We start from the raw sequence: 21,384 nt of genomic DNA, 5'->3' as shown, positions 1-21,384 counted from the left end.
CTCCTGGGAAGAATTTCGTTTTTACCACATTTATTAAGTATCCTTTCATATCTACCCGTCTCTACCCTTAACAGCTTAAGCAATGATTACTAATTCTGAATTTTGTGAGAATTACCCGATTGTCCCGGTTTTTCATATTCAAGTATTTTTCAAAACTGAATGACCTTTTATACTTAAAATATGTACTTAGTTTACCAAATCCTTCTAAGTAATTGGTACGGATATCTTTCCAAGAGTTTAAAAAAATTATTATAGATGTAATTGCTTTTTAAAGTACAATTTAAATTTGTTTTCACTTAATTTTTTGCAAAGGGACAAATCAAAAGAGAGTGAGAGAAAAAACACCGAAAAATACTTATACTGGATCCGCCAAAAGCATAAAAATGATCATTTGTAAAAGGAGAAACAATTCTTTGAAAATTAAACACCTGTATGGACATTTTTTTTAAAGGACGTCAATTTATACTCGGGCTCGTTATTCATGCTTTCGCGGGCGAAATTGACATCGGACGCCGGGGGCGGGACAGTAACACATGCATGTTCTACAAATAATATACGCTATATACATGAACTAAATATTTTACCACCAGTCTAAATGTGCATCTGATAAAAGATAGGTTGATTGTAACCTACATTAACTTTTCAATCGTAAGTAATCAGGAGTCCCGAGATAATCTGATGACATTGTACTGATGAAGCCATGATGATGATAATACTTGTAAGTGTATCGCCCGATGAAGAGTGTTAACAATAACAGGCTAACATTTTTTTAATCATGCATGAATTTTATTCTAGATTGAAACAGTTGCGTTTGATAGAAACTCCATTTTCTGTTTTTTTTTTCAACAGAGGGTACATGAATATAGCTTTACCCCCCCCCCCCCCCCCAGCGTGTGTTTGTTCAGTTGTAACAATCACTTGTAGGGTGAGTTCACCATGCATTAGACACCCTTGTACTATTAATAATTATAATAAGTAATTGTGATATCGTTATTGACCAAATACTAAAATTGGGGCTTAACATGTAAATAATTATGTAATTAAAAAATATGAATTTGTGACACAATTTTGTTCCATATGTCGAGAAAATATTTAAAAAAACAAATTTGGATTGAGCTGGAATTCACCATGGATCGAACTATTTTCATCATGCACAGTACAAATGGTATAATGGACTGGGAAAATATCCTAGCTTTTTCACAATGACTGTTCAATTAGATTGATCATATTTGAACCACAAATGTGGAGAGATTTTAGTTGTATCTTTTTGCATAAAGATAGGCCTTGCAATACTTTGTCATATGGCAACTGCACCTTGCTCTCGGGTCTAATAATCTTATTTTAACAAATGATTGAAAGAAACCCCACATCTAGCAGGGATAGACATTAACTTTCAGATTCACTTGCCCGAAGGGCAAGTGATCTCAAATTTTGACTTGTCCGAATGCAAAACTTGGTTGCCCAAAATTAGGAAAGAACTTAAGAAGAAAATTATTAATTAATGTAAACGTTATGATAAGAAAAAATGTGACCAAATACACTACTGTCAATTTGGCAAGTTGAGCTACCTGAAAAAAATGTCGATGCATGGTGCATTTGTAAATAAATGTATACCGCTGTACTTGAAAATTTAACCTGTTAACTCACACTGGCATGCAACAATAACTCTCCGTTTCCTTTTAATAAAATTCATATTTTTAAAAATTATTTTCGGTAGGATCCTTTTGTGATTCGTGATTTTCAGAGATAACTGTGAAGTAATGCTTAAGGAAGATGCTACGAAACATGCATCTTATCTTGATCAGGATACATCGTGTTACACTGTACTTATATTCTGTGCTTGAATGAATAATCTAATTTCCTAATGAGAAGTTAACAAAATTTTGTCAGAGGTAGAGCGTATTAACTATGAAAAAATAATAACGAACCCGATTTTTAAATTAGCGGTATAATCCAGAAACGCTACCAAGGAATTTCGAATGCAAAAACATTGTCAGTCAGGTGCGTGGCGGAAATCAAGTGTTCAATTTATTGTTTTATTTATAAATTAATGTAAACTAAATAAATATGTTCATTTGTATGAGAAAAATTCACTTGCCCAATCGGACAAGTACGTCGACAATTTCACTTGCCCGAACTGAGAATTTACTTGTCCCGGGCAATCGGACAACCGTTTATGTCGATCCCTGTCTAGTTGTTGCATATCAATTACTTGTCAGTATTTTCACTAAATGATTTGAATTTATATATTTTTTTTATTTCTGCAAAAGCAGTTGTCAGTTGGATATTATGTATGTTTCTCTATAATATGAAAAAGGGAAGAAATTACCCATTCATCGGACAGTGTTCGATGCATGGTTAATCTGTGTCTGATGCATGGTGATTCGAAATAAAACAAAACACAACTCGAATATATCTATAAAAGTTATGGGAAAACAAATGTTTGTTATGTATGCAGAATAGGTCTGTCTGTAAAGGAGATTGAAGAAGTAGAATCCATGCTACGCATGATTCAGTCACATATAAGGTAGATTTTTGGGTGTTTTAAGTCATTTTGAAGTTCGCTGCTACATTGCAACAGACTAATCCCCCACCCCTTCCACTATCGATATTTCATATATGTTTTTGTTCATTTTGAAGTTGTTGCTTTATTTGAGTCTTTTTGTTTTTTAAAATGATATGTATAAGAGGTCTTTGTATACTGTATTCACTTCATTAAAGTCTGTTGCACTCGCACATGTGAGCTCATCCTATATAAAAGTGTTTTATTATAGAAATAATTTATGTTTGGTTGAAATGGTGAATTAGAACATAATTAAGAAAAATAATGCACACTTTAAAATGAATTTGAAATTTCTTGAATTTTTGAATTTCTATAAAGTGGGCAAGCAATAACAAAATTCATCCAAGATAGCTAGGCTCTTTTCTTTGAAATTTTATAAGAGAAGGGTAGACAACAGTAAAAATTTGCAAAATCATAAAATCCTAATGACTTGTCCATTATGATGTAAAATATGAAGTCACACTAAGGCCATTTTAGTGGTATTTTTTATAACCACAAGATAAAAAAATAAGCATTGTTAAAAAGTTTAAATCGTCAGCTATAAGAAACAATTAAGTCTAAACACGAAGACACTCAGTATTGATTGAAGTTGTCCAAAGCAAGGTATGTGTCCGATGCATGGTGAATTCACTGTAATGGTTTGGGTTATAGATATTGACCTGGACAGCTCAGTTGGTAGAGCACCTGACTAATGATGGAGGGCAGGGCTCTTGCAACACTTTTTAGGACTGGGGCCAGAGCCATTCAAATTTGGAAAATTTTCGTCATTCTGGGGAAAATTGGGAAAACCTGGTTCATTATCGAAGCCGAATCAGCCTACGAATTTAGGTGGCATGCACTAATTTATACAGTTCAACCAGAACTAGTTTGTTTCACTTTCACTTGTTGGCGATGAAGTTTTATCGATTAAGATTTAAAAAAAAAATATTTTGCCATAAAAGAATTGGGAAATTTACACTTTGTTTTGGGGAAAAAAGGTACCTTTTTTGCATTGGGAATGGGGCTGTTGAACAGCCCCAATTATAGAGAATCAAGAGCCCTGCAGGGGTACCAGGTTCGATTTTCAGTCCAGCCATACATTTTCTCCTTTCCTGTTACACACTCTTACCTAATCTTGTATGCACATGCTTCTTGATTGGAGAACAAAATTTATTTTGAAATGAAGGGCATGAAAAAACAAAATACAATTTCAATACAGAGTCCATAAAGTATTTCGATTGTAAAAAAACTAAAATGAATACAAGTCTTTTACAAAGAAAGCTATAGAAAATATTACAATTTTCTAGCATCATAATTCTGTTTATTCCATTTAAAGTTTACAATTTTGAAGACTAAGTAACTTTTATTTGTAGGCAGAAAAAGAAAGAATATGTGTCTAACTTGCTAAAAATGTACCAAAGATGTTAACAACATGATCAAGTAAACTATTAGCTTAGCCTTACCTGAGCCAAAGGCTTAATTAAGCAACCTTTTTATTAGCTCAACTAAGCCAAAGGCTTAATGAGGCAAGCCTTTTACTATTTCTGGCATCCATATATCTGTCGTACATTTATCATTTATCTTTTTTCTTATCACATTTTCTACATCATCTTCAGTGTCAATGTGCTAATTTCATCCAAACTTGACACAAAGTATCTGTAATGGGGTCCTACAATCTCAAGTTCTCATCTCTGCATGCAGGTATTATGTCTATTGAATAAGTTTGATGGCGTGATCGCTGGGGGTAAGCTCAGTTGTTTTATTTATCACTGGATCCCATAAACTATATATATACTTTTTAACTTTAGAGCTACCTCTTCAAACAGCATGAGGCATTTGGAAGTTTAAAGGTTGTATGCACTTAGTCTAGACTGTGACATCACATCTTTCATTTGTTGGATGCTTTTCCATAATGAAGTCTAAAGAGCTTTTATTTTATTCTTCTATATATCTGTAGTTTCTATTTAAGCAAGCTAGGTCATGCAGTTCCCTTTTTTTAGCTCACCTCGACGAAGTCGAGATGAGCTTATGCTATACCCCGGCGTCGGCTTTAGCGTCGGCGTCCCAGGTTAAAGTTTTAGGAGCAAGTCCCATTCCCAAGTAACTATAAGCCCTACCTGGACCAAACTTGCATGGATGATGCATCTAGGGATGGACACTACCAAACTTGCTTCGGAAGCTGGATCTGACCTAGATTTTCCAGATGAGTGACCAGGTTAAAGTTTTAGGAGCAGGTCCATTCCTAAGTAACTATAAGCCCTAACTGGACCAAACTTTCATGGATGATGCATCTAGGGATGGACACTACCACACTTGCTTCAGATGCTGGATCTGACCTAGATTTTCCGGATGAGTGACCAGGTTAAAGTTTTAGGAGCAGGTCCATTCCCAAGTAACTATAAGCCCTACCTTGACCAAACTTGCATGGAGGATGCATCTAGGGATGGACATGGCCACACTTACTTCGGATGCTGGATCTGACCTAGTTTTTCCAGATGAGTGACCAGGTTAAAGTTTTAGGAGCAGGTCCATTCCCAAGTAACTATAAGCCCTACCTGGACCAAACTTGCATGGATGATGCATCCAGGGATGGACACTACCACAGTTGCTTTGGATGCTGGATCTGACCTAGATTTTCCAGATGAGTGACCAGGTTAAAGTTTTAGGAGCAGGTCCATTCCCAAGTAACTATAAGCCCTACCCAGACCAAACTTGCATGGATGATGCATCCAGGGATGGACACTACCACACTTGCTTCGGATGCTGGATCTGACCTAGATTTTCCACATGTGAGACCAGGTTTAGATTTAGGAGTAGTCTCGTTCCAAAGTAACTAAAAGCCCTACCTGGACCAAACTTTCATGGATGATGCATCTAGGGATGTACACTACCAACCTGCTTGGAATGCTGGATCTGACCTAGATTTTCCACATGAGTGAATTTTAGCCATATTTAAACCAAATTAGCATGGATGATGTATCTAGGGATGGACACTTCCAGACTTGCCTTGGATTCTGAATCTGACGTACATTTTCTAGATGAGTGACCAGGGTAATTTTTTTGGAGTAGCTATATAATATTATGGCCTGTTATGATTAAACTTGCATAGATGGTGCATCTAAGGATGAAAACTTCCAGACTTGCTTTGAATGTTGGAACTGACCAAAATTTTCTTGATTACTAAACAGGTCAAAAGTTTTTTGAGCAGGTCTATAATTAAATCAAACTTGCATGGATATTGATCTTGGGATGTACCCTAACTAGAAAAAAAATATGATGTGAAATTTGCCTTACATGTAGATAACATTCGTCGAGGTGAGCTTCGTAATCTTTGATTACCTATGTTTTATTATTATTTTTTATTTGTGAGCTTTTATTTGGTTATTGCAAGAACAGAGTTTTGGCAACCATATGTAATTTATATGGGAATGTAGGTATTGATATTACTGCAGAATAAAATTCTGTTGGATCAATGTGCATGATGTGCAACAGTCCATAATTTCTCTTTGCTAGGAGTTTGCATAAGAGCTCAGGGCACTTGCTTTTAGCATTACATGTACAGTTATAAATACAGAATCTGACACTTTTTTGCCATATTCTTAGTGTGTTCATTTGGACTAAGCACTTGACTCATTTCTAAAACTAAGAATAGTTGTTTAAATGCAATATATATCAATTAAATGTGCATGGAAACTTAAATCTATAAAATTTTCCATTCTTTGATGTTAAAAAAAGTTGTTAATAATTTATTTCATTTAAATAGTTTATTTAGATATGTCAGCTAAGTTTTAAATTTGAAAAAGCACAAGCATATTTTTTTTTTACAAGCAAAAATATTGTGTGAATGTAGGCTTGACAACTCTGTCCACCTTCTAGGAATGTAATGTTAAAGTTACCTCTATTGATACCTGGAGACATTGAGACAGCAAGGTGATATTATATCTACATGTATCACAAATAAATCAAACATGGATGGATATTTGACATTGAGACAGCAAGGTGATATCATATCTACTTGTATCACAAATAAATCAAACATGGATGGATATTTGACATCTTCAGGGTTGTCCCTAAGAATTGAAATAGAAGGGGGCATTTGAAAAGTAGAAGGGGATCTGGGGTTCCTCCGCTAATGGGTAGTTTAGGAGGAATACCAAAATAACAGGGGAAATTACATCATTATTGGCGGGGAAATTCCCTGCTCCGCGGGTCGTAAGGAAAACCCTGCATCTTATACTTAAATTTAAAGTCATTTGTTATATTGAATTCATTTGCAAGTTACATTTAATGTTTAGTTACTTGATAATGTTGCATCAATTTATCAGCAATAATACTTTTAAATGAATTATTTCTTTGTAGGTGATTGACATATGAGCTGCTTGTGTGTTTTTTTTCCTCAGAGTTGAAGAAAAACTCATCTGCAGACCCCCAGAGTAAGTGCTACAAACATTTGATTGATCACAAGTCACTATTATTCAGTTAGGGGAATCGAAATGAGATTATATTCTACAACAAATGATAAAAATTTCCCAATAAAACATCGGCAAGAATATGTGTTAATGGTAACGAGGCCTTCTAACGTGGCTGGGACGTTACAAAACACAAACCAGTTGATGCTGTGGACATGAATTACTTTGAACAGCCAGTCATCAGTCAAGTCTACTGACAGGGTTGTGATGATGTGTTGAAACAACATGCTATAAAATATGACGTGGTTTTTTTTTTCAAGTTTGCATATGTACATGTAATGCACACCAAACACCATATACTTTTGACTTATTTTGGGCATTTGGGTGTACCTGTACTTTGATCTTTAATTCAAGATCAATACCAAGTAAGAACCAATGTATTTGATAGGCATGTACAATTTTACATGAATTTAAACATCACACTAAATTTTTAAATAGGTATCTTTTTACGATGTTGTTTGCTTACCGTATTTATGAGATATTCTTGCTTTTAAACTTGACGGTATAACTAACCCTATAGGACTCAATACAAATGTTAGTCGATACAGGATGGATAAAATTCAATGACTGGACGAGGTTGACTTCCAGTATAATAGAGATGTACCCAATTCATGTATTTTTAATGATTAAGTAACCTGATTGTATATCATTTATAGGCAGATGTCAATCAGGTTTTTATTACAGTTACATAATGTGTATCTTGTTCAGGCATCACAGATATTGAGCAGAGATGCTGGTCTATAGTTAACAGATTGTATCTCTATGTTTCACTAATGATACTGTGGGGTAATCTAGATTATATAATGAAATATTGTAGTCCTTATACATCATTAATCTTACAAAATTTCTTAAAATTTTTTCTTCATATTATGTGTAAAAATTCAGTTTTATTTGAAATCTTGATCATGTCTGAAAATGATTTTTTATTACTTTGAAAGGTGATGATTTATTTTTAGGTTGTGTTTTTGGTAGAGTTGATATCTTTTTTATGACAGGGGACAGTCAAGCTTGACTTGCTTTGAAGAATGATGCAGATGAAAATTCCGCCAGTAAAGGGTGAAATGACTTTAAATGTGTCAGGAAGTTAGATCACCACAAGACCCGCTGGGGCTGTATATTTGGGGGGTACTCCACTATAAGGGTGACGTTGACCATCAGTGAGTGACCGTTATTGTTTCCTGGCGAAGGTGTCATTGGATTTGGATACGTTGGCTTCTTGTTGTGCTGTGTTGAATCTACTCACCAGTGAACGTAAGTCAATATTAATCAGAGGTCTCAGCTTAATGCTTAATTGTTAAAAAAATAAATGTGGGACAGTAAGCGCTGTAGGGGTTGGAACAATGGTGTGTGATTTAACTGTGACTTACATGTCACATGTGGTATTGTACTTAATTAATAGCAAGGTATTGATTGCTTGGTGTCTGTTGATGGAATTGATAAAATCAAAGTACGGATTCTAATTCCGGGGAGTTTGGCTTTTGTGACGGATATATGGAATGATGGAGAATGTAAACATTGTGTTTTGGACGACAGGAAATGTCCCGGGGTTAATAATACGCAGTGTCAACTCATTATAATATATACTTGGGAAATCGTACTACGAAAAACAGGTAGGGGTCAAACTTCAGTTTTTATAAGTTTAATCATTACTGTTAAAAAAATAAAATTTAAGAATTAAAGAAAAAATTGATTTTAAATATATATGAGATGAGTCAGTGACTGTTTATTTTTTATGTGTTTAAAAAATCTTGTTTGTTGTACTTAAAATCATCAATATATATTTTTTTGTCCAGGAGATTTTGTTTCTGTTATAACATGAATATTGTTGAAGAGCAAAAAAAGCCAGGACAAGGCTTATAGAAGAGAATGCTAATGGAAAGTGAATGTAAATTGAGAACTGGATCAGATTGAATCCGTTAGTATCGGCAGTGCTGATCTCTGCACTGTAGGAGCGTAAGATGGTGTGAACAATGAAGACGGTTAAGACACAGACTAGCCTTAGTTGTTCAATACTGTCACACTGTGTCGCTCTGATAGACCAACAAACCTTTAGGCTACAGAGTTATTTGATATATAAAGGATGAGTTGGTCCATTTAGCAAAGGGCTTATTTTCTGATAAAATCTGTTGGATAAGTAGCAGTTAAGTCTTAATGAAGCATCCAGTGTCCACTATTAAGTGAAGTGTTTTTGATGGGAAAAGCAAGAAAGATGGAATAAATCATTAATATGAGACAACTAAGTGGTCTGAATTTTGAGTTATATATTTAAGTAAAAGAGTTTTCATTGTGTAGATACATGTAATTTCGGACACATTTAATAGTCAACTTTAAACTGGGGCAGGGTTTGGGGAGGTGGGTTCCTATTTTTGTATCAAAGTTTTTCTGGTAATTAACCATAAAATAAATAGTTCATCTAAATCACTATTATAAGTATTAGATTACTCTTGGTAATATGATCGTGTACCTGCATTGATCATATTATTAACATGATACACATAGGTAATTCATAAAAAAATGTTCGAAATATAAAAATCACAAGAAATGATAAACTTTAAAAAAAAAAAAAAAAAAGACAAACATAAATATTCCATTAATACCCCCCCCCCTCCCAAAAAAAAATCATTATTAATATTCTGTGTGAAAACTATTTGGCAGCTAGGCAACTCATCAACTGGAAATATTTTTGACAGGACTATAACCTCCAATTAATACAGCTGTTTGCCCACATCAAAGAGATAAAATATAAACAAGGCCACAGAAAACTAAGGTAAAGCTAGATTTCAATTTAAAGTTGAGACTAATGTCAGTGTGTGAAGGACACTGTTTCATCCAGAAGACACTGCATGCAGTGATGGCTTTTTTCTAAGCCTTGACATTTGAGCATGCATTATACTTCAGAGGGCTATAGATATCACGATATAAATGTAATTAATGTATCATAAATAGTCAATTTACTATTGACATTTTTGCATCTTTCAATACTGTTTTCCTATGACACAGACAATTAAAACACCAGTGTGATTACACCATTTACAGTAATTTGATTTGTTGATCACTCATTAGTGATTTCCCTTTTGCAAAATCGGATATTGTAGGAAAAAATCCTAAATCGGAAAATTGGGGGCAGTGGGTTTAATCAGGAAAGCAGGATGCAAGGATCACAATTATTGGGGGAATTCCACCTAAATTGGAAAAGTTTGATGTTTGCTTTTTCTGGTAAAACATACCCTGTGGTTATTACTCTTTTTACAGGTTGACCATAATAATAAGAAGATGAATTAAGATGGACATGCATAAGGTCAAATATTTTTCCTTTGTCCACATATAATCAAATTTGCCACCTAGCTAGTATCTTATAATAGTGATAAAGCATTATGTACACAGTTTGGCATGAAAATCTTATGACCTTTAATGATTTTCAGGTCAAAGGTCAGCAGGTCATCTGCACACATACTTTGCTTAACACCTTGTATATATATGACAAGTAGATAATTAGTCCTCAATTTTAGGAGATGGTATATATGTTTTACAAGCCCTGTTTTATATGCATTAGAACAATTTCAAGACTTTAATGATACGAAATAGTTTTGCAATTTCACTTTAAAAAATCAATATTGAAAGTTTGATGATCATCTAACAGAATTAATGTTATACAATCAATTTCAGGGAAAGTATTAATATTTGATATCAATTGATGGGGGAGAAGGTAGCAGTATACTGTGGCTAGGAAACTGCTTGTTTACCTGTACCAGGAAACTGCTCCTGTACAACTGGACAGGTAACACAAGCTATGACTACAAACTGAAACAATCTGTGTAGTAGAGCCTTATACAGAAAAGTAATGCACGTAACATTATAGTGTTTAACAAACTAAATTCCACTCTCTCTCTCTCCATCTATCTCTCTCCCTCTCTCTCTCTATATATATAGGTGCAGTTGAACTTTGGTATCTTGAACATCAGATATCTCGAATACCATGGATATGTCAAAGTGATTTTGAAGTCCCAACCAACTATTTCTGTAGTATTTTACCCTTAATATCTTGAATTCTTGGATATCTCAAAGTTTTTTCTCAGTTGTATGGAAATTGAGATAACAAGGTTTGGCTATATATATATATATATATATATATATATATATTAAAGTCACATAGGCAAAAGTCTGATGATTTGAGAAATCTTTTGCTAATTAAAGAACTACGTATATATGAATACCTGGGTAGTTAAACTTAAATTCCTGTGATGATGTATACATATATTTTCAAAAAAGGGATTCTAGGAGAACATTCTCTTTTATCTTATTAAGAGTTTACATTGTTCTTGAGCAATAGCTTGTCCAATATCAGCTATAGGAAGGCTTAACTATGACTTAGTGTGCTCTTAAGTCCTTACTGTCTGAATCTATGTATTACATGTCCTCAGAAGAATGGAAAACCAGTTTAAATCTGTCAATCAGTATATCAATCAACACACCAAGGTTCAGCTTGCAGAACAAGTGAATAATATTCAAGTGATAAGTCCATCTGCAGTATCTGACCAATGCATTATAACCTTTTTAGCTCAACTGAGCTGAAAGCTCAAGTGAGCTTGTCTGATCACCCGTTGTCCATCGTCTGTCCGTCCGTCTGTAAACTTTTCACATTTTCAACTTCTTCTCAAGAACCACTGAGCCAATTTTAACCAAACTTAGTACAAAGCATCCTTGGGTAAAGGGGAGTTTAAATTATAAAAATGAAGGGCCTAGCCCCCTTCAAAGGGGAGATAATCAAGAAAAGACAAAAATTGGGTGGGGTCATTAAAAAATCTTCTTCTCAAGAACCACTGGGCCAGAAAAGCTGAAACTTATATGGAAGCATCCTGGGGTAGTGTAGATTCTAAATTGTTCAAATCATGACCCCCAGGGTAGGGCGGGGCACAATAGGGAATCCAAGTTTTACATTGAAATATTTAGAAAATATCTTTTAAAATCTTCTTCTCAAGAACCACTAGGCCAGAAAAGCTGAAACTTATGTAGAAGCATCTTGGGGTAGTGTAGATTCTAAATTGTTCAAATCATGACCCCCGGGGGTATTGCGGGGCCACAATAGGGAATCCAAGTTTTACATTGAAATATGTAGTAAAAAATCTTTAAAAATCTTCTTCTTGAGAACCACTGGGCCAGAAAAGCTGAAACTTATGTGGAAGCATCCTGGGATGTGTGAATTCTAAATTGTTCAAATCATGACCCCTGGGGGTAGGGCGGGGCTATAATAGGGAATCCAAGTTTTATATTGAAATATGTAGGAAAAATCTTTAAAAATCTTCTTCTCAAGAACCACAGGGCCAGAAAAGCTGAAACTTATGTGGAAGCATCCTGGGGTAGTGAAGAGTCTAAATTGTTCAAATCATGACCCCCGTGGGTAGGACGGGGCCACAATAGGGAATCCAAGTTTTACATTGAAATATATAGGAAAAATCTTCTCAAGAATCACTGGGCCAGAATAGCTGAAACTTTTGTAGAAGCATCCTGGGGTAGTGTAGATTCTAAATTGTTCATATCATGACTCCGGGGGTAGGGCAGGGCCACAATAGGTATTACAAGGAGGAAATCGGTGAAGCACAGCAGGACCAAAGTTACTCAAGTGAGTGTTGTGGCCCTGGGCCTCTTGTTATATTCTTTTAGTTGCAAAATTGAAAACCAAATCTATGGTTATAAGATCTACTTGTAGATATAAAGAGAAGCTTTTGATTGCACTACTTATGAATTCAAAATGAGTGAATTTATTAAATAAACATTGTGTAATGAATACACAATGTATGTGTACCTTGATCATATATTAGATTATATATATTATATTATTATTAATATTTTTAACAAATTCATTGTATTTTGTTTTGTATGTAATTTCTATTATTTTGAGATATTTTAATCCCTAAAGGACTAAAGGGCCATAGATACGATTTTGAATCTTTTTAAAAGAAAAATTTAGATTAAAAAAAATGTATATACATGTATAAGCATTGAATGAAATGTTTTTTTTAAATGGTATCAAATAAATGGAAAATAAACACCAAAGAGCTTAACAAATTATGACACAAAACAGGTGTACAGTTGATCACAGATTGATTATTATAATAATGAAATAGATATAAAATGTGAAACAGATGGTTCACTTAGAGAGCAGGGTACAGGACTTAATAGGCATTCATTTAGCCTGCTGTACAATCCAGTGTTGGAAAATAAATATTGTTTTAAATAAGTTGGAATAAAATATATGGTTCACTTGGCTAATCGAAAATTCTTCAAGGTCTTAGAAGTAGACATTAGATGGATTTGAATTGTGACAGATAGACATTTTATAGGAGATGTGAGCTTTCGCTGTGACACATTAGTATTTTATCTACTCATATTGATTGTACGTTGCATGTTGATTCTTTGCATGATGGATAAAACTATGTTGTTGGAATAATTAATATTCATGTGGTGAATCTTCTTAATGAGGTGTATAGTTTTAAATCTGAATATTAATTTCATGAATTATGAAGATAATTAATTATGATGGATCATTAAGATTCTAGCCCTACACAAGTGTCAGCAGGGAATTTGAATAAAGTGTGGAAGCTATTTGTACAGAAGACAGATTTATGGAGAAAATATTTACCTGAGTTCAGGTATGAAAGTCAATCGCTAGTGTAGATATGGAAGGTTTCCTGAAAAAAAAAAACTGCCTCATTAGTCAGGATTCATGGAATACAATAAACAACGATGTTATAGTCTCAGAATCGTCAGCTCATTTATAAGGCCTCGGATTTAAACGAAAACCTGTTGTGTCACCTGGCTGGTTGTAAATTTCCGTGAAGCAATATACCAGGATTTAAAAAAAAATCTCAAAGCAAGGCTGAGACACTGTATCAGGGTTAGTATCAGATCATCTGTTTTATGTACTGGCAATGTCGAAAATGAGAATGGAACGTGATGTTTTTAATGGATCTTATTCGGCAGATATACCATTTCATTCAAGTGAGTTTTTGTGAAATGAATAACTGGAAAGACTGGCTCAAGCAGTAGAATAATACTCAAGTGGTCCATCTTGTGATTAGTTTGGATTAAAGAAGATGTGTGGGCTTGGTTGATATTGTGGAATCAAGAGTCCAAAAGCAATTACTAGGGATTAAGTTGGTGACCCAGTTTCTCTCATTTAAACCATATTTTATTCAATAGTATAATATAGATACATTGAAATGTTATTGGGCAATATGCTAAGCCTAATTTGGCTTTCTGACAAACCCAGTTTCTTTGAAACACTAAGCTAGTAGTAATGATTTATTAAAAAGAAAAAAAAAAGTCAATTGTTCAATCCTCATCAGAATGCTGCTTTTAAATCTATAATTTCCAGGTTTTATGAATTTTTTATGTAGTTGTGAAATCATTTATGTAAGATGCCAGTTAGAAAAAAATATATACACTGTAGGTATTTCCAGTTGGTAAAGGATTGCTATGTAATATAATTTTTTTGATTCATAAATTAAATGGAAGAATAAGCAAACTAGACACTGAATTTCCTGTTGCAAGTGAAAGTTATAAATTATTTGCCTGAATTTGATAGACACCAATTTTGCAATGTAGGAGTTGAAAGCAGAATAAGCAGTACTATTTCAATATTTTGAAAATTTCAAAAATTAACTTGTTAGGTCATGCCCTAGCTGAGCTATAAGCTCAAGAAATGTCTGATCACCCATTGTCTGGCATCTGCTTGTAAACTTTACACATTTTTGACTTCTTTTCTAGAACCACTGCGCCAGTTAATCAATCAAACTTAGCACAGAACACTTTTGGGTAAAGAGACTTTAAAATTGTTTAAATGAAGGGACATGCCCCTTCAAAGGGGAGTTAACCAAAAAGCCAAAATAGGGTAGTAATTATAAAAATCCTTTTCTCGTGAACCTCTTGGCCAGAAAAGATGAAACTTATGTGAAAGCTTCTCAACATAGTGTAGATGCAGGTTTTTTTTAGGGGTCGTAGGGGGCCTGTAATAGGCCCCATTCCCAATGGTAAAAAGTGTGTGTTTTTCCCAATTTCAACAAAGAAAATTCCCAAAAGATGACTTGAAGCATGACATTAAAGTCAAATAATTCTAAATATTATAGAAAGAATAGCAATTACAAGTTAAACTGATTTTCAATAAGATTTATTGAATGTAAATAAGTCAATAAATGCCTTGCAAGTAAAGAAATGGCTCATATTTGAATTTTTTCTAGAAAAATGTGAATTATGATATTTTTCCCAATTTTAACTAAATGTCATTAATTTTTCCCAAATGGAAAGGCCCAGGCCCTTGATTTTAAGACCTAGAAAAAACCCTGAGATGATAAATTGTTCAAATCATGGCCTATAGGAATAGAGTGGGGCCACAATAGGGGATCAAAGTTTTACCTGGGAATGAATACAAAAAAAAAAAAATTAAAATCTTCTTCTTAAGAACAACAAATACATTACATGTATTAGTCATATTTGTTTGCAAGCTTCCACAGGTTGTGTAGATTCAAATTTGTTCAAATCATGACCCCTAGGGTAAGTGCGGCCATAACAGTGGATCAGAGTTTTACATGTGAATAGTGAGGAAATTAAAAAAAAAATTTTTGAAGAGTACCAAGGCACTAGAAATGCACATACAATTCATACATTCCTAAGTTGAGTATTTACATTTTTTAATTCAAAGTAAGGAACCTGTGGTTAGACTGTAGCAAGATAGTGGGGTTAAAATTAAATATAAGCCATGTATATACAGTAAAAACAATCTTCAAGACATCATCTTCTCTAAAACAGCAAAGCCAGGCTAGTCATATGGATATTGAGGCATCCTAATGTTTTGTGGATTAAAGTTTGGTTAAATCATAAATCCTTAGGAGTAGATATTAGGGTTACAATATAGAGTCAAAATTTTTCATGGGAAAAAGAAGGGAAAAATCTAAAACAATAAGAGTGACAAGGTGACTCAGCAAGGTGAGCATTGTGGCCCATGGACCTTTTGTTTTTGTTTTCATGGCATTATAGCAGCTGTTCTTAAATGTAGCGTACAACATTTAACTAGGTATCATCAAAGTTAAGTTTGATTTTTCGAAACAAGAACTCCTGCAAAATTAGGTAGAACAGTATGTCACCCTACTTCATTTTGGGTGAAATAAAAAAAAAAATTGCCAGAAAGACTTCAAGGCTGTCATTGGTTCTCTGTGTGATACTTGCATGTACATATCTAATTATTGGATCAAAAATTCCAATTAAGGGACAATGACGGGAGATAATATAAGAACAGCTGACATTAAAAAGCATCAAACAGACATACTGACTGTGTGATGTGAAATACTTATGGTAAATGAAAGAAAGTAAATAATTGTTGAGTTGTCACACTGATTAATATTCAGCTGTAATTTTGGAGATATTGACTGTAAATGTCATGTATTGGGGACATATTGGCTCATGAAATGCCTGCAGGCTAGATCAATGAAATTCATATTCACAATATTATAGCAAAATATGAAAATATCTTAATTATTCTGAGAATTTTCCTCATTTTTAGGTGATGAGGAGGATAATTTACAGGTCACAAGCAAAGATATATTTTTTGCTTTTGAAAAAATAATCCTAAAAATAAAGTTAGGGCAGTAAAGTGACTATAACTTGGTCATTTAGGGAGGGTAGAAGATCAATTTTTTTTTTTACCTGGTCACAAGACAAGCTGCTTAGTGACAAAGAGAAATGTAATTTTCCTGGGGAACATACTAATGTTAAATGTTAATGTTAAAAGTGCATATTGCCACAAGATTGGAATAAACCTTCCATCAGACTCATTATTACAGGAATTATGAAATATGAAGATATAAAACTACTAATAGAAAATGTTTGGCTATCATGGCTTTGGATGCCAAGATTTTTGAAAGAATATAGCTATGTATAATCATAATGTCATTAGCCATTACTATTACCCATGCAGTGGTCAGGTTCAATCACCGATGGACAAATAGCTCAGTTAGTAGAGACTTTAGGGGTTCAAATTCTGGTCTGGTCCATGGCATTTTCTCCTTTCTGCTTACAAAATTTGGGTCCATGACTACCCCTATACTTGCAGGTGAAGGTCATATAATGGGCAAGAAGAATCTGGGTTGTGTCTGTAGGGGTGAAGACCTTTAAGGTCTGGGAGGGATTTAGTGGTCAGACAGGTTCGTTTACTGTTGGCTAGATAGCTCAGTTGATAGAGCACCTGTCTATAGAGTTTAGGGGACTCGGGTTCAAATCCTGGTCTGGTCTGTTGCATTAAATTTTCTCCTTTCTGGTTATAGCTTGAAGGAGGGTGATTTGTACTGAAGGTAATAGTACATTGCTTGTTTATAAGGACAAATTACAATACAGAATAATTAAGGCCCACTGAACTTAAATGCAGTAAAACTTGCTGAATCCAGATGTTGTGCATTCCGGCATGTTGTTCAGTCCGGCATTATATTTTAGTCCTTTATATTTTCTTTATAATCTATGTTTAATAAATGTTGAGCATTCTGGATCTTGCCTATTCTGTAAACTGGCCTCTATTTAAAGTACTGACTGCTCATAATTAGTGCAAAATTATCTCCTCTAATCCGGCCACTTATTTTTACCTGTGCTCGCTGATTATGAGAGGGGTATCGTCTGGGTTAATTATGTCCCATTAAAGATCTATCCTTTATCAACAGTTTTGATTTTAACAAATATGATAAATAATCACAAATAGCGCAAATAAACGTACTTCATTCTGTTCTTGCATTTACTAAAGATCATGGCAACGCTTGGAAAAGGCCATTAAATTTTACAGACTGAATCTCCATCACAAAAAAGAGCCAGAAAAGAATTAACAATGCAGGATAGAATTAATTTAATTGAAGATGCCAAAAAAAAAACTAAAATTACCTAGTCTGAACTTAGTAAAAAATATGGAATTGGAGCAATGACGGTGAGACATTTTTAAATGGTGATAATTTTATTGTGAACAATTTAGAGGAGTCGGTGTAAAAAAAAAAAGAAGGAGACAATTTAATAGTGGCTCAAAATACTCAATATTAAACCATGCTTTGTTTAGTGGTTTTTCTTTTCCGTTTACTCCATTTTGGGGGTTCGATCAGACTGTCGAATTTTTTAATAAGCGTAGAAATTTATAATGTAAACAATATGCAACTGTGTCCAAGCCCCTTTAAGTAGTACATGTATATGCTAACGTGTAAAGTATTTTTTCTACAATGATTGCAATCAACATCTGGTGAAAAAAAATCAAAACAAAGGAATCATTTTATTGTTTAACTATCCAGCTAAATAAATGAATAAGAAATGTTAATGTAACAATTCTCAAAATAAACCTGTGGATAATGCAGCCATGGAAGTCAGGATTTTTCATCAGACATGCTACCTGTTAATTACATGTAAGGTCAATGCCTGCATTAATTTTAAAAATAATTTTTATTAATACTTGATGCATGAAAAATTAATTTCATGTTCATCCACTGAACCACATAGAATAATAAAGACTTTTGGTTAAAGTATCGGTGTATAGTTTTGCTAAAATCATTGAAATTATGTGTGTTTTTGTGTACCCTGCAGAGCAGAGCGGCACTTAGAGATAACTTTGCCCGGCGTCTTTCTGTCTGTCCATCTGTCAAGCTGTCTGTCCGTCTGTCACATATATTGCTTGGCACTATGGCTTTTGTGAATTGCAATGGGTACTGACCTCGTGACCCTTGACCTTTGACCTACTTTACAAAAATCGTTAATAGTGCCATTAATATGTACAGCAGTCGCCCGCGTGGTGCAGTGGTTAGAGCGTCTGCTCTAGAGTCGCAGAGTAAGGAGTTGATCCTTACGTCGCGGGTTCGAATCCCACTGTGGGACGTGGAGACCAGTCCTTCGGATGAGACCATATAAACCGGGGTCCCGTGTCGCAGTAGGTGCTGGCACGAAAAAGATTCCTCACTGCTCAATGGCCGTAAGTGCAGAGTATAGGACAAAATTTGCAGCTCTCCACCGGCAAGTGGTGGCGTCTCCATATGAGTGAAAAATTCTCGAGAGGGACGTTAAACAACATACAAACAAACAAATATGTGTAGCATATTTTTGACATTTAAGAGATAAGTCTATGCTATTTTGCATGTGCACTGATTGTTGTAAAACATTATGAAAAATACCAGCACTACAATTCACTTGACCTTTGACCTTACAAAAATTACCCTGGACATTTTAGTTTAAGTCTTTTGAATTTTGAGAGGCAGGGTGTTGATAATTAGCATTTATACATGTTTATGAGCTCATGATACTGAACTTCGAAACTGTATGATTTTCAGTTACCACACAAACTGATATTTATAATAAATACCTGGTATTATGAAAATATGTCCGGATCTGTATCCTACAATAGATCATGTAGACTGACAATTTGAGTCAAGACTTTGAAACATGTATTATACATGTAAATTGAGAAATAATTTTTTTTTAGTAATTTCAATTTTAATTATTCATTTGAAGGTTAGGAATCATATTTTCTTTGATTGTCAGATTCTATTGCAGTCTTATACTATGCATGGATGCTTTTTTCTGCATGATATTAGTAGTAAATAAATAGCTAACTACACTTAGGTTTATTTACATCTTTAATGAAGCTACAAAGCAGGCGACACATGTGTTCCTTGGAACACTCTAGTTTTCTAGTTTATTGCATTTACTTATTAGAGGAAAATGAAAACTCATGATCTCTTTGTAGTGCATGTAATACATGTACTGAGAAAAATTCTTTAATTGATTTTTGACAGTCAGTGAGTGTCTATCTGTCTGTCTAGCTTTTTGACTACTCCAGAATTTACCACTGTGCCCATATCAACTAAACATCACTAAGCATCCTTGGGTGATGGGAATTGAAGATTATTCAAATGAAGGGCTCTCAGGTGACATCATCCATGCCAGTGTATCCATTTTTAGCTCACCTCAATAAGTTGGGGGGAGTTTATGTAAAACCCTCAGCGTCGGCATCCGGCATCCCAGGTTGAAGTTTTTAGAGCAGATTTCTGTTCAGGTTTCCCTATGCCCTCTATTAATCAGAGAAGCATGGAGAATGCTTCTAGTATGTTTCATTGTACTAGTCAAGGTTTCAGATGCTGCAATTTCAGCTGAAGAATGGCCAGGTTAATGTTTTGGAACAGGTTAATATTTTTGGAGAAGGTCTCATTTCCAAGTAACTATAAAGCCCTATATTGACCAAACTTGCACGGGTGATACGTCTAAGGATGCACACTACTGAATTGGCTTTGGATGCTGGATCTGACCTACATTTTCCATTGAGTGACCTGCCAATCAAAGTTTTTGGAGCAGGTCCATTTCCAAGAAACTATAAGGGTTATCTGAACCAGACTTGCATGGATGATGCATCATGAGAGAAACACTCTCAAACTTGCTTCAGATACTGGATTTGACTTGCAATTTTCTGGATGAGTGACTAGTGTAAAGTTTTTAGGTTAGTCCATTCCCAAGTAACTGCAAGCCCTGTCAGACCAGAATTGCATAAATGTTACATATAGTGATGCACACTACTAGATTATTATTGATTTGGGACTTTGCCTTTCTTAAAGAGAACATTCATTGAGGTGAGCTCTGTTATGAATCTCTGAATACCTATGTTTTAACCAAGAAATAGGTTGTTCACTCTATGAGGAATTTAATGGGCTTTATGGGATTTGCATGATCACATGACCAACCCATATTCATATCCTGATAAATGTTTAAAAAATGATACCTTATTTTTTAATTAACAATAAGAATAAAGACATAAATTTAAAATTCCAGAAAAGGGAAATCCTAACTATGAGTGTGATCTTGGATCATTCTGACAATCCAGAGATGCATGTCAAAAAGAGAAGAAAAATTTTGATTGATAAAATAAGTGCTTATACAGCTAGCACCCAGAATCTCTGACCATGACATATTGCACATGTGTTCCTGACCATGACATATTGCACCTACCTTCCTGACCATGACATATTGCACCTACATTCCTGACTATGACATATTGCACCTGCATTCCTGACCATGACGTATTGCATCTGCATTCCTGACCATGACATATTGCACCTGCATTCCTAACCATGACATATTTCACCTACATTCCTGACCATGACATATTGCACCTGCATTCCTGACTATGACATATTGCAACTTCATGTCTTTCTCACCCATTGGCATGTCACTTGAATGTGCTGGTAATAACTGCAAACTAAACTGCATTTTCTACAAAATTTAATTTACCTGTGTCAAAGTTTCAAACATATACCTTTTAAGTTTCAAAACTTTAAGTATTAGTATTTTAAAATCAATCTTGTAATTCATTCA

The 21,384-nt window shown here is 34.4% G+C and overlaps 1 protein-coding gene across 1 annotated transcript in view; it reads left to right on the top strand.

Annotated features, from left to right (window-relative positions):
- The first annotated feature begins 13,995 nt into the window (after window positions 1–13,995).
- LOC133190245 (receptor-type tyrosine-protein phosphatase epsilon-like) overlaps window positions 13,996–21,384 on the top strand; it is a 91,683-nt gene continuing 84,294 nt past the window's right edge. The window contains exon 1 of the mRNA XM_061325754.1: window positions 13,996–14,010. The gene's annotated coding sequence lies outside the window, so the exon portion shown is untranslated. The remainder of the gene's footprint in view (window positions 14,011–21,384) is intronic.

The sequence above is a fragment of the Saccostrea echinata genome, unplaced genomic scaffold (genome assembly GCF_033153115.1).
Source record: "Saccostrea echinata isolate AGI-Se365-2 ecotype Australia unplaced genomic scaffold, CSIRO_AGI_Sech_v1 ptg000022l, whole genome shotgun sequence".
Taxonomy (NCBI): domain Eukaryota; kingdom Metazoa; phylum Mollusca; class Bivalvia; order Ostreida; family Ostreidae; genus Saccostrea; species Saccostrea echinata.
The sequence above is the reverse complement of the archived record's forward strand: the minus strand, read 5'-3'. Positions and strand labels throughout refer to the sequence as shown.